The 13,457-nt window shown below is 48.0% G+C and overlaps 1 protein-coding gene across 3 annotated transcripts in view; it reads left to right on the top strand.

Annotated features, from left to right (window-relative positions):
• LOC143806559 (alpha-1,6-mannosyl-glycoprotein 4-beta-N-acetylglucosaminyltransferase-like) overlaps positions 1-13,457 on the top strand; it is a 61,377-nt gene that overhangs the window by 16,372 nt on the left and 31,548 nt on the right. Inside the window, exon 1 of one of the 3 annotated variants that reach the window (XM_077287234.1) lies at positions 4,577-4,692. The exons of the other annotated variants lie outside the window; for them this stretch is intronic. The gene's annotated coding sequence lies outside the window, so the exon portion shown is untranslated. Of the gene's footprint in view, positions 1-4,576; positions 4,693-13,457 lie in introns of those variants that run through there. 3 annotated transcript variants of the gene reach the window in all.

Genomic DNA, 13,457 nt, shown 5'->3' with positions numbered 1-13,457 from the left:
GCTGCGAGCGGTGGACACATGTGCCGATACAAGCAGTGGTGTAAATACCCGGTCACATGACTGTCATGTGATGCAGGTCCTACAGGATATAAGGTTAGGTGTTTTGAGGAAATGACACTTCCCCTTGAGAAAGCCGCTAGGATAGCAGCGAAACGTGCGTCGGGGGTGACGCTCAGTCCAGGGATCCTCATGTGGGTAAGATTGTGCTTGTGCTTTGGGAGGTGGATTTTCTAACGCCGCATGGCTTGTTACTCTTGCTGCTCCTCCGGGCACTCTCCATGTTAGTCTTCATTGTGGATCAGGTTCTTGTATTGGCACCTTTTCTAACTTCATAGTTGCACAGGCTTATATGTATTACTGCGGATATAGGGTGGTCATTGGGAACTGGGTCCACTTGGTAGGATTACATGGAGTTACCGCACATCTTCTCTTTGTACATTCCAATGGTTGGTTGTTAAAATGGGATATAATATGGATTCCTGGTACATTCATTTGGTGTCTTTTAAATGTGTGTGTTTTTAATTGTGTTTTTCAATAAAATTGTTACTTTTCTATATATACTCCCGTTGTCCTCCTCTTATATAGTTCCTATTGGGAGTTATACGCACAGGGGTGGGGACATTGTTCCTGACCACCTGTTTTACTATGAGTCTGGGTGTGGGTGGATTATTAGTGCAGTTTCCAAGGTTAGAAGAGTAATAGGACCTCTGATGACATTATGGTCACATAACTAAAGGTACCGTCACACTAAGCAACGTCGCCAGCGATCTGTGACGTTGCAGCGTCCTAGGGAGCGATATCGCTGTATGTGACACGCAGCAGCGATCAGAATCCCGCTGTGAAATTGCTGGTCGCTGCTAGAAGGTCTGCACATTATTTGGTCGCTAGGTCGCCGTGTATCGCCGTGTTTGACAGCAAAAGCAACCATACCAGCGATATTTTACACTGGTAACCAGGGTAAACATCGGGTTACTAAGCGCAGGGCCGCGCTTAGTAACCTGATGTTTACCCTGGTTACCAGCGTAAAATGTAAAAAAAAAAAAAACACTACATACTCACATGCTTCCCCCGGCGTCCGCTTCCCACACTGACTGAGCGCCGCAAATTGAAAGTGAAAGCACAGCACAGCGGTGACGTCACCGCTGTGCCCTGCTACTGCCGGCGCTCAGTCATTACAGGAAGCGGACGCCGGGGGACGCATGTAAGTATGTACTTACATTTTACGCTGGTAACCAGGGTAAACATCGGGTTACTAAGCGCGGCCCTGCGCTTAGCAACCCGATGCTTACCCTGGTTACCCGGGGACCTCGGCATCGTTGGTCGCTGGAGAGCGGTCTGTGTGACAGCTCTCCAGCGACCACACAGCGACGCTGCAGCGATCGGCATCGCTGTCGCTATCGCTGCAGCGTCGCTTAGTGTGACGGTACCTTAAAGGTCCTTCACCTTAAAGAGTGTGTGAAGAACTAACAAAGAGGAGAGAGAGACTTGTATGTCCTCTATACCCTTTCTGTATATGGATGTCTGTGTATCTAATACAGTGTGTAATATATATGTGTGTTGTGTATTACGGTATGACCAAAGTGTATGGGATTTACATAAATCTCATGCCTATCGTGGGTTTTTTCTATGCTACAATTTTAAAATCTGCAAGGTGTTAATTTCTTTTGACACACTTTCTTTAATTACACAACCTCCTGAAATGATACCACAATGTTTTCTTTCACTTGATAATCACTGCGTGTGTTCACCTAGAGATATAACAAACTGTTAGCATGCAGGATATTACATAACTGTAAAGTGCTTTTGCAGTCTTATCCTCATTGTCTCAGTTTGCAACCTGCAAATGACATAGAAATTAATGTCTGTGTGCAGAGTGTATGCAAACTATGTGCATGTGTCCTAAAAAATACTTTGAAGAAAGTTTACATTATTATTATTATTATTATTATTATTATTATTTATTGTTATAGCGCCATTTATTCCATGGCGCTTTACATGCGAGGAGGGGTATACATAATAAAAACAAGTACAATAATCTTAAACAATACAAGTCATAACTGGTACAGGAGGAGAGAGGACCCTGCCCGCGAGGGCTCAGAATCTACAAGGGATGGGTGAGGATAGAGTAGGTGAGGATAGAGCTGGTCGTGCAGCGGTTTGGTTGATCGGTGGTTACTGCAGGTTGTAGGCTTGTCGGAAGAGGTAGGTCTTCAGGCTCTTTTTGAAGGTTTCGATGGTGGGTGAGAGTCTGATATGTTGTCGTAGAGAGTTCCAGAGTAGGGGTGATGCGCAGGAGAAATCTTGTATACGATTGTGGGAAGAGGAGGGGCACATATAAATCACCGGATGTAAAATGTAATAAGAGTTGCCACCAGCCAAAAAGGGGGGCTCATTCAGACCTTGTGTCTGATAATGAAGGGCAAACACAGATGCAAAACTATGAACATGTTTTTCTTCTTTTCTTTTTTTTGTTTCCATTATCAGTTTCTCACTTTTAATTGTTCAATTTTTATGCCAAAAGATTAACTTTCTTTTGCCCTTTTTGTAATGTTTCAGAAATACAGAATGCAAACCAAATTTGCATTTGTGAACTATGCAAAAGCAGAACTTGCATTTTTATTTCCAACCCATTCACTTGGGATAAAAACACCCTGAATCATGCTAAGCACTGGAAAAAAAACTTGCATATAAAAAGCAGATGCGACTAAAACTATCTACACATAATAGCAACTTTTATAAATATTCTAAATAATTCAGATCCATTATACACAAGTGTAAATGAACCATATCTCTGACAACCAATAGTACGACAATTGCAAAATTGATGGTGTTTGTATGAAATTTTGAGAATATGAAAAAAAAAAAAGGGCTCAGAGTCATTGTATCCAAGTACACTTGGCTTGATTCATCAACTCCGGCATTGTTCATGCTAGTCTTCATGAGGGGGCATGCTGGAGTCAGACGCTCCTTTATGAAGAGGCGTATGAATCATGAGCGCTGGATGAGTGGCATGCATCTCGCCACAGCGGAGTAAGAATTGTGAGGTACTGAATGCTGCCACTCGTCACGGGACACCAGAAGTCGCAAAATTTAAGTTCAGCTCTGAGTTTGCTACTTTCTAAGCTTTTACTCCAGATTTCTGGTGTGAAAGCTTTGATAAATCAGGCCCACAGTCCGTCGAACTGTTTGCTATTAAATGCTTGCTCTTGGGGTAGTTTAGGTGGTAGATTTTGGCATCTCCACTCAGAACATGCATTGCAAAGAATAAAATCCGCAGCGTTAATTCATATACTACGGATTTAATTTGACATGCTATAGATTTTTGCATCTGGATGACATTTGTTGTAATCTTATCCATTTTGCTGGTACTGCTAATTTTCCACTCAGAAAATATGGATGGAAAATTTGCAGCAAATGTGCCATGTATGATCAGATCTATGCTGCATGGTTATAAACAGAATTGACTTTTAAAAAGAAAACTACTACAAAAAAGTGACTACAATCAAATCCTGTGTAGTCTGGTCCCAAAGGTCTTCCTTTCGATCTCCTTCTACTTCCTGACTGCAGCAGACTACACAGGAATTATATGCCATCTTTTACCATGAAGACACATACACTGGTGTAAGAATTGTGCACACAAAACTATAGGAAGTTTTTAAATCTATTTTCAAAGTAGTTGTATTATCATTTATCAGCTCACTGAAGCACAAAGCAAAAAAGCATGATGTTTAAAACCATAATCTGTCCGCACAAAACGACTTATCAAACCAAATACATAGCCTTAAAGAAAATAATTTTTCAATGTTCAAGTCTGTGGCTATGGTTGCCAGAAATAATTATTTAATTTAATATGATAATGAGATAATCAGTGCAACCTGGGCGTAGCCAAATAGTTCAGCACTCCTTACCACCTGCTTTTTTCCCCATCTATTCTGTTTAGCCAGAGCTGTTAATAAAGAAAGTAGGGGGCAGAGACAGATGCAAGACAAGGTGAACTGGTCGGCCATATCCAGGGTGTAATAAGCCCCTCATTAGCAAATATGAACAAAAAAGAATTCTTACTAATTTGGACACTAAATATGATTTTTATTAGCGCTATGACCCCTACAAGGTGCTGTACTTAGTTTGAACAGTCAGTAAGTTTTTACTGACTCCTTTTAAATACACTACATTTTCCCCCCTGAGCTTCCAGCTGTTGAAATGGTTTATATTAGGGAGCTTGGTTTGGTTCTACAATGAGAATAGTCACTTAGGAATATAATTGTAGTTTCTATTTTTCACCAGTCATTCGGTGTAAAGAATGGAGGTTACATTCCAGGCGCTTTTACTTTTTTATGTATGTACATTTCCTCTAGTTTGTACTAGCTATGTTAATATATACATACATTAGATTACAGGGGCAGGGTTCAGAAAATAGTAGAGGTAGTTATTTTTAATAAAAATATAAATACAGTGGAGATGCATCCTACAAACAGTATTTGTCTGTAGACATGTTCCTAAACATAATAATGACAACCTCCATTCTCTTTACCCTACAGGGTGCCTTTGGAGAGCACACTTTTGAATAAACACCTTTTATTTATAATTTTTTAAAGACTATGACCTCCAATTAAATTGTCTTTCTGAATAATTTGGCTTTATAATGAAGCAGAGCCTGGGCCAACACAGGACAAGATGTAGTCTTCAAGCCAGGTGGGTGTGTAGGGGACAGGGACCTGGTGAGCTGTGCAGACGGGTGGAACCATTGTTGCCGGGAGTCGGGGTTCCGGGGGACGGATTTGAGGGGCGCATGGGAAGCCAGGCTCATGTGACAGGAGGCAGAGTGACGCAGGGAGAGGAGAGGATAAAAAGCAAAACGCGCGAAAGCAGGGACAGAGAAGCGCGGGAAATCTCTGAGGAGAGGAAACTGCAGCGCAGTTGTTGTGTGTGTGCAGGCCGCAGTGAGACTTGCTGGAAGCAGGGGGAGAACGTGCAACAGACACTGCGGGCAATTACCAGAGCCCCCAAAAAGAGGCGCACTCGTCGTCAGCGACCCCCCAGGCAGAGGGGTAGCGCTGATCAGCTCAGGGACAATATTACCGTGCTCCCCGGGAGCATCTTGCCACAGAGTACTCCGGGCCCTCCTGGGTTTTTCTTAGCTGTGACTGATACCGATTATTCTGCTAATTCTTCTCAAAAAGACCCCTCTCTGGACGTGGAAACTGTTACCCCGGATCAACGTCCGCCTGGGGGAGGTAACGCAGCACCGCAAAAGACATTCTGGACTCCAATCTACACCTGGGCCCGTCAACGGAGGACACCTCCTTCCCCCGCCATCAGGACTACGTCGCTGACGGAGCTTCACCATCAGGACTACGCCGCTGACGGAGCTTCACCATCAGGACTGCATCGTTGAAACAACGCTGATAAGTGAACTTGGTTGACTTGTTCTTGTTAGTGGGTCACTAGTGAGGCGCTGTCGTGTTTCGCGGGTTTAGTTCAGGGTGCCTATATAGTAGATAGGATTTACTGTGAAATTGTGATCGTGTACCTAAGTTCCCTGTGTGGAAAACTGTTGTTATTCTTTGTTGGGTTGGAAGTTAAAGGAAAGTTAAAAAAACGTTATTTGCTTTCTGACTCCTCTTTGTCCCTGCATCCTTCTTTATCTGCGGTCTCTACATTTGGCGTAGTCGGCAGGATGCAGGATCCAAAGAGGGAGCCAGAAGATACGGAGGATGGGGCTGGCCCGAGAGCGTCTCTCTCATTGGGGGCCATGTTGAATAACCTGCCCAAGTTTAATGGGAGCAACATGTTGTTGTGGAGTTGGACTGAAAGGATGCGGGGGCTGCTGAGGATGCATCCTATGACCCCGGCCCTGGAAGCAGAGGTGGCCATTATGGCCTTAGACGGAGAGGCCCGAGATTCAGTGATGTTGAGACCCCCCACAGAGCGGAATACTTTTACCGGGGTGTTAAATGTGTTAGAGGGGACGCACGGGGATCCCACCGACGTGGGAGAGCTGCGGGCCCGGTTGTTTGGACGGCGACAAAAAGAAGGCGAGACTGTCACTCAGTACATGAATGCTCTGCAAGAGCTAAACATTGCAATCGTGCGGAAAGATGGTATGGGGATGGGACATGTTGACGTGACCCTGCGCGACCAACTGGTGACGGGACTGCGAGATGAGTTGACCAAACAGGCTCTACGTGAACGAGTGCGGGTCGACCCGCGCCTGACTTTCTCCGACATAGGCAATGAGGCCCGCACCCGGGAGCAAGAGAGGGGGGTGACGGTCCTGACAGGAGAGACTCGGGTTATCCAGACCGCTGCACCAGGAGGGGGTGAGCCGTCGTGGGTTCAGGAGATGCGGCAGGAGCTCAAACAAATCAGGGACGAACTGGCTGAAGTTAAAAAGAATGCGCGAAGCCCAAGGGAGCTACCCCGGGGGCAAGGGTCTGGGAGTCCAGCTCGTGGCGCTCGTCCAGGATATTATCCGGTCCCCGGTGCTTGCTATGGTTGCGGGGAGGCAGGACATTTCGCACGGGAGTGCCCCCGGAGAGGGAGGGCCTCGTCCCGTCAGGCGTTAAACTAGAGGGCTCCGAGCTAAGGGGACGACGCTCGGAGCCAGAGTCCCCGCGGATGGGTGGTGAAAGTCCCGGAAATTTGGTTGCCAGCTGCCCCCTGGTTTGGGCAGAGTTTGAAGGGCGGGCTGTCCGTTGTCTGGTGGACACCGGGTCCCAAGTCACGACTATGCCCGAGGCTTATTTTAGAAAACACTTTCCTTTGACAGTCAGACCCCAATGGGGTCCCGTAATTCGGTTACAGGCCGCCAATCAGCTGCCCATCCCAGTGGAAGGGGTCACCTGGATGCAAATATCTTTATGTGGGAAGGACCTGGGCCGCCGGGGGGTTGTGTTAACACGGGGAGATCCCGGCCCACAACATACTGTGACCTTGGGGATGAACGTATTGAAAGATTTTGGCAGTTTTCTGTTAGGGGAGACTACGCAAGAGACACTCAATCAGTGGGGGACCAGTACACCTCAGGGCTCCGTGTTCAGACAGTTAGTGAGGGAAGTCCGAGTACAAGAGACCTGTCAGGAGGGAGACATACTAGGGAGAGTAATTACTTCCCCGACAGCAAAGGTGACGTTCCCCCCAGGACAGACTGTTATATCCCTGCCCATACGAGCTCGCATCCCTCTAGAAGGAGTACAAGTACAGATTGAGCCCACCTTTACATCCCCTTTGCCCACAGGACTGCTGGTGGCCCGATCCCTGGCTACTGTTAAAAATGGGGCCGTACCAGTGCGATGTGTGAATGTGGACGAACACGATGTCGTGCTACGGTTCCGAAGTGAGATGGCCAAAGTGTTACGACCTTTAGAAGTGATGCCCCCTCCAGATACTTTGCAGTTAACGGTGGATTCCCCTGATCCCTGGATGGTCAGTGTCCGATCTACGCAGGATCCTGAGCCAATAGCGTTTCGAAAGGGTGAAACTATTCTGGAGCACATGCGGACGGAATTGTCGGGCCTGGATCCATCACAGATCTCACAAGTGCAGCGACTCCTTGGACATTATGCTAAAGTGTTCGCACAACATGAAGATGATTTTGGCTGTACCACGGCCATCGAACATGGAATTCCGACCGGAGATACAGTGCCCATCAGGGAGCGGTACAGACAGATTCCCCCGCAGATGTACCAGGAATTAAAGACGTTGTTAGGCCAGATGCTACAAAAGGGAGTGATCCGCGAGAGTCAGAGCCCGTGGGCTGCCCCGATCGTGCTGGTGCGGAAAAAGGACGGCACGCTCCGGTTCTGTGTGGACTATCGTAAGCTAAATGCATGCACCGTCCGAGACTCTTATCCACTTCCCCGTATCGAGGAGTCTCTCTCCGTGCTGGGTCGGGCCAAATATTTTTCCACCTTAGACCTAGCCAGCGGATACTGGCAGGTCCCGATGACAGAAGCAGATCGTCCTAAGACAGCGTTTATCCTTCCCATGGGACTATTCGAGTTCAATCGAATGCCGTTTGGGCTGGCCAACGCTCCAGGCACCTTCCAACGATTAATGGAGCGGTGTCTGGGGGATTTGAACTTCGAGGCCACTCTCATTTATCTGGATGACATCATCATCTATGCTCCAACATTCGAGGAACATCTGTGCCGACTGGAGCAGGTACTAGACCGGTTGCTGAAATACGGGCTTAAGGTGAAGCCCCAGAAGTGTCACTTGTTCCGGGAACAGATCGAGTACCTGGGGCATGTGGTGTCCGCCGAAGGAGTCCGGCCATCGCAGGAGAAGATTGCCGCAATCCAGGAGTGGCCCACACCGGAGACCGCCAAGGATGTACGGGCGTTCTTGGGCCTCGCTGGGTACTACCGGCGCTTCGTAACGAACTTTGCTCGCCGTTCTCACAATCTACAAGTCCTGCTGAAAGGAAGCTCCCCCAAGGAACGGGGAAAGAAGATACAATGGCAGGAGCCACAAGAAGCAGCGTTCCGGGACTTGAAGACAGCTCTCATGGAGCCGCCGGTGTTGGCTTATGCGGACTTTTCGCAACCGTTCATCCTACACACCGACGGCAGCTCTCAGGGATTGGGGGCTGTGTTGTCTCAGGTTCAGGATGGGCGGGAGAGAGTGATCGCCTATGCGAGTCGGTCTCTTCATGACTCTGAGTTGAACCCGGACAATTATAGTTCTTTCAAGGTGGAGCTGCTGGCCGTGGTGTGGGCTATGACGGAGCGGTTCGCTGAGTACCTGGCCGGTTCCGAGGTGCTGATACGCACGGATAACAACCCATTGGCACATCTGGAAAATGCGAAATTGGGTGCCCTGGAACAGCGCTGGGTAGCCCGGATGGCCAAGTACAGATACCGTATCCTCTACAAGCGAGGAGCGGAGAATGTTCATGCTGACGCGTTATCTCGTCTGCGGAAGAACCCCCCAAGAACTAACCGAGATGAGGAGCTGGAGGGAGAAGAAATCCCCTACGCCATCGGGGGCACTGCTTGGACGGCTGTGAGCCGGGAACAGACCGGGAACGGAACGGCTACAGGACTGTTGGTTCAGAGTCGGGACGAATGGATACGGCTGCAACAGGAAGACCAGGAACTAGCTCCATTGCGACAGTGGATAACGAATGGTCTATTGCCCGTGAGAACCCCTGGACAAACTCTCCCGTCAGACCTGAACCTTCTTCTGCGGCAGTGGGAGCGCCTAACTCTTCAGGACGGGCTCTTATGCCACTTAACCATGGCTCAGGCAGATTCCGAGCCGACCTGGCAGATGGTCTTACCAGGGCCCGTGGTGGCCGCAGTTGCTAAAGAAGCTCATGAGTCCGGGGCACACTTCGGAGTGAAGAGGACGTTTAAGTGGCTGCAAACTCGGTTCTATCATCCTCGGCTGCTTGCGGAAGTACAAACTGCCTGTAGACAATGTCGACAATGTGAGCTAACCAAGTCACCGGAGGAAAGGGCGCCTGTGCAGAGCATCATGACGTCTGCCCCTTTTGAAGTATTAATGATAGACTACATTACCATTGGAGCAGCGCATCAAGGCTACGAACACTGCCTCGTTATGGTAGATCATTTTTCAAAATTCGCGGTAGTCACCCCTACCCGTGATCAGACAGCTGAGTCGGCGGCGAGCGCTATCTGTAAGAACTTTATTCAAGTTTACGGCTGTCCGAGGCGAATACATTCGGATCAAGGCGCCTGTTTCTTGGGCAAAGTCATGGAAGAGCTGCATCGCCTCTACGGCATTGATAAGTCACGCACCACACCGTATCACCCCCAGGGAAATGGGGCTTGTGAGCGGTTTAACCGGACTTTGCTTCAAATGCTGCGTGCGCTAGAACAAGATCAGAAGGCTCGCTGGCCGGAGTATGTGTCTGACCTAGTGTGGGTCTACAACAATAGAGTTCATCAAGTCACAGGACGCACCCCGTATGAAGTGGTCTTTGGGCGCCCAGGAAAAGGCATGACAGATCTGGAACGGTCTTCGGAGGAAGAAGGCCCCCGAACAGGGATGGCTTCGTGGGTGCGTGATCATCGGCATCGGCTGCAGACCTTACACCGACTGGTACACACTCGAATTCGGGAAGTGGAGCATCGGAGCACCCCTACAGCAAAACCCCCAGAGTTCCGGCCAGGTGATCGAGTACTCGTTCGAGAGCAAAGACCGCAAAACAAGTTAGACCATCGTTGGGAAAAAACACCCTATCGGGTGCTTCGCCGTATAGACCCGCATAGACCTGTATATGAAGTGCAGTCTGAGGCCCCCGGAAGTACAGGTACTCGCATTCTTCATCGCAACATGCTCCGGTTGTGTCGCTCTGACTCGGACACCCTGGAATCCGCAATCAGGGAAGAGCCACCTACGACTGAGTCCCCCAACAACCATTGGTGGGATGAAGAAGATGATGAAGAAGAAGAAGAACGGCATCAAAATACTCCCCCTATCTCGACTACTACACTACCCCTGACCAGTCACCCTTCCGCTGACGACATTCCCCCAACACCCCCTACACAAGGACCCGAGCCACGACGTTCTGAACGTTCTACTGCCGGTAGACCCCCAACTCGCTACAGTCCTGACTTACACACTAGACAGACCCAAGTGTGGAACAACCCGTCAGATGGGCGACCTGTCAGTGCGAAGGCCTCGCCCGGGGACTGGCGAGCATACAGGGTGGGGGAATGTAGGGGACAGGGACCTGGTGAGCTGTGCAGACGGGTGGAACCATTGTTGCCGGGAGTCGGGGTTCCGGGGGACGGATTTGAGGGGCGCATGGGAAGCCAGGCTCATGTGACAGGAGGCAGAGTGACGCAGGGAGAGGAGAGGATAAAAAGCAAAACGCGCGAAAGCAGGGACAGAGAAGCGCGGGAAATCTCTGAGGAGAGGAAACTGCAGCGCAGTTGTTGTGTGTGTGCAGGCCGCAGTGAGACTTGCTGGAAGCAGGGGGAGAACGTGCAACAGACACTGCGGGCAATTACCAGAGCCCCCAAAAAGAGGCGCACTCGTCGTCAGCGACCCCCCCAGGCAGAGGGGTAGCGCTGATCAGCTCAGGGACAATATTACCGTGCTCCCCGGGAGCATCTTGCCACAGAGTACTCCGGGCCCTCCTGGGTTTTTCTTAGCTGTGACTGATACCGATTATTCTGCTAATTCTTCTCAAAAAGACCCCTCTCTGGACGTGGAAACTGTTACCCCGGATCAACGTCCGCCTGGGGGAGGTAACGCAGCACCGCAAAAGACATTCTGGACTCCAATCTACACCTGGGCCCGTCAACGGAGGACACCTCCTTCCCCCGCCATCAGGACTACGTCGCTGACGGAGCTTCACCATCAGGACTACGCCGCTGACGGAGCTTCACCATCAGGACTGCATCGTTGAAACAACGCTGATAAGTGAACTTGGTTGACTTGTTCTTGTTAGTGGGTCACTAGTGAGGCGCTGTCGTGTTTCGCGGGTTTAGTTCAGGGTGCCTATATAGTAGATAGGATTTACTGTGAAATTGTGATCGTGTACCTAAGTTCCCTGTGTGGAAAACTGTTGTTATTCTTTGTTGGGTTGGAAGTTAAAGGAAAGTTAAAAAAACGTTATTTGCTTTCTGACTCCTCTTTGTCCCTGCATCCTTCTTTATCTGCGGTCTCTACAGGTGCACAGATTAGGATTATTACCATATAACAGCCGGTGCTGAATAAATGATTTACAGATCATATGCAGCCCAACCAACGCCCTGTCGTCACCTTTCTTCTCTAATAAGTAAATTATTAAAAAATCTAAGGCCCGGATATTCTTATAAAAGTAAGTCACTGCTCCATGAGTTAAAACCCTAAGAGAGAGGAACCTGTAAATATCTTAATACATGGGATATGAGAGCTTCTGCCATTAGGAATCAGTCAATAAAGAGGTAATAGGCATTCATGAAATAGTCCTCTCTCTAAGGGCTCATGCAGACAAATCAGAAGTGAGCGGTCCGATTTTTTTTTTTTTTTTTTTTAAACAATAGATTTTTATCGGAGAATTATTCAATTAACAAACAGGTACATTGTAGTGATCAAATTACGAACATTTAGGTGGGAGGAGTACAAAGGCAAGGATTAACATAACTGGCAGGAAGGAATAGAGGGTAAAGCGGGGGGGGGAAGGTATAGAGGGGTAAAGGAGGGGGGGACAGGAACCCGGGGTGGGGTGGGGGGGTAATAGTCTAAATTCAATATGAAGAATTAGGACGAGTCTGAGGAGTCAGGAGCATGTAGACAAAATGATGGTGTGGTGAAGGGGGTGCGGTTGGCGTATTCTGCCCAGGGAAGCCAAATTTTCCCGATTTTACAGACTTTATCCATAAGTATGGTAGATAATTTTTAATTGATCATACACCAAGAAAGGAGTCTCTTGACTTGTGATAAATCTAAACCTGATTTTTTTTTTTTCCAGGCCAATGCTTTAGTTTGCTTGGCCATTAGGAATATGAATGAGATGGGAATGTGGATGTGTTCAGGTATATTAGGAATATGTTTATTAAGGAAGTCCTCCCAAGGTTTTTTTTAAGGTTAGTGTTTGTGACTGATAGAATAAGGTTGTATACCCTAGTTCAAAATCTGCGTGCCATGGAGCACATCCACTAAATATGGTGAATATCCCCGTCAGAATCGCAACCTCAAACAATTGGGAGAGTAGTCAGGCACTGCCTTGGCAACTCTTGCTAGGGTTAAGAACCATCTTGTTAGCACCTTATAGTTTTTCTCTAGCATTAAGGTATTTAGAATTCCACCTGTTGAAGAGGACCAAATCTGAGGATATTCTAGGTCTGTAAGGGTAGATATAAGTTAAATTATGCCTGTGTGAGGTGTAATTGATATGTGAGTAGAGGAGTGAGATGGTATCTGAGGCGTGTGGATTCTGACGACACCTTTTTTCGAAAGGAACAAATGTATAAGGCGAGGTGAAGTTTCTCAGAAATGTGGTAATAAAGTTCTTCACTTGTAAATAGCAGAATATTTCTCTAAGAGGGAGTTTGTGCTTTTCTTGGAGGCCTAGGAATGGAATACCATTCACATTAAATAAGTGGTGGACTTTTGTGATCCCTGCAGCTACCCATAAGCGAAAGTTCAAGAGAGACTCATGTCCTGGGGAAAACTGTGAATTGCCCCAAAGTGGGGCGAGAGGCAGGAAGGGGGAGATTACGTTTGAGAAATATTTTAGGGAATTCCATATTTTAAGTGAGTGTGATAGAATTGGATTCATAATTAGTTTGCGTTGTGTTGGGAGGATCCATAATAAAGCGTCAAGGGTCATTAGGTGACACTCAGTGGCTTCTAAGGAAAGCCATTGTGGGGGATCTAAGTAAGCATGGTATAGAGTTAATTGGGCCAACTGTGCTGCCTGGTAATATTTGGAAGACAGATGCAGCTTCTTCCAATTCTGAAATTGTGAACAAAGTTTGCGAAGCATTTGAGCATAA

The sequence above is a fragment of the Ranitomeya variabilis genome, chromosome 2 (assembly GCF_051348905.1).
Source record: "Ranitomeya variabilis isolate aRanVar5 chromosome 2, aRanVar5.hap1, whole genome shotgun sequence".
Lineage (NCBI taxonomy): Eukaryota > Metazoa > Chordata > Amphibia > Anura > Dendrobatidae > Ranitomeya > Ranitomeya variabilis.
Note: the sequence above shows the minus strand (reverse complement) of the source record. Positions and strands in the feature narration are given on the sequence as shown.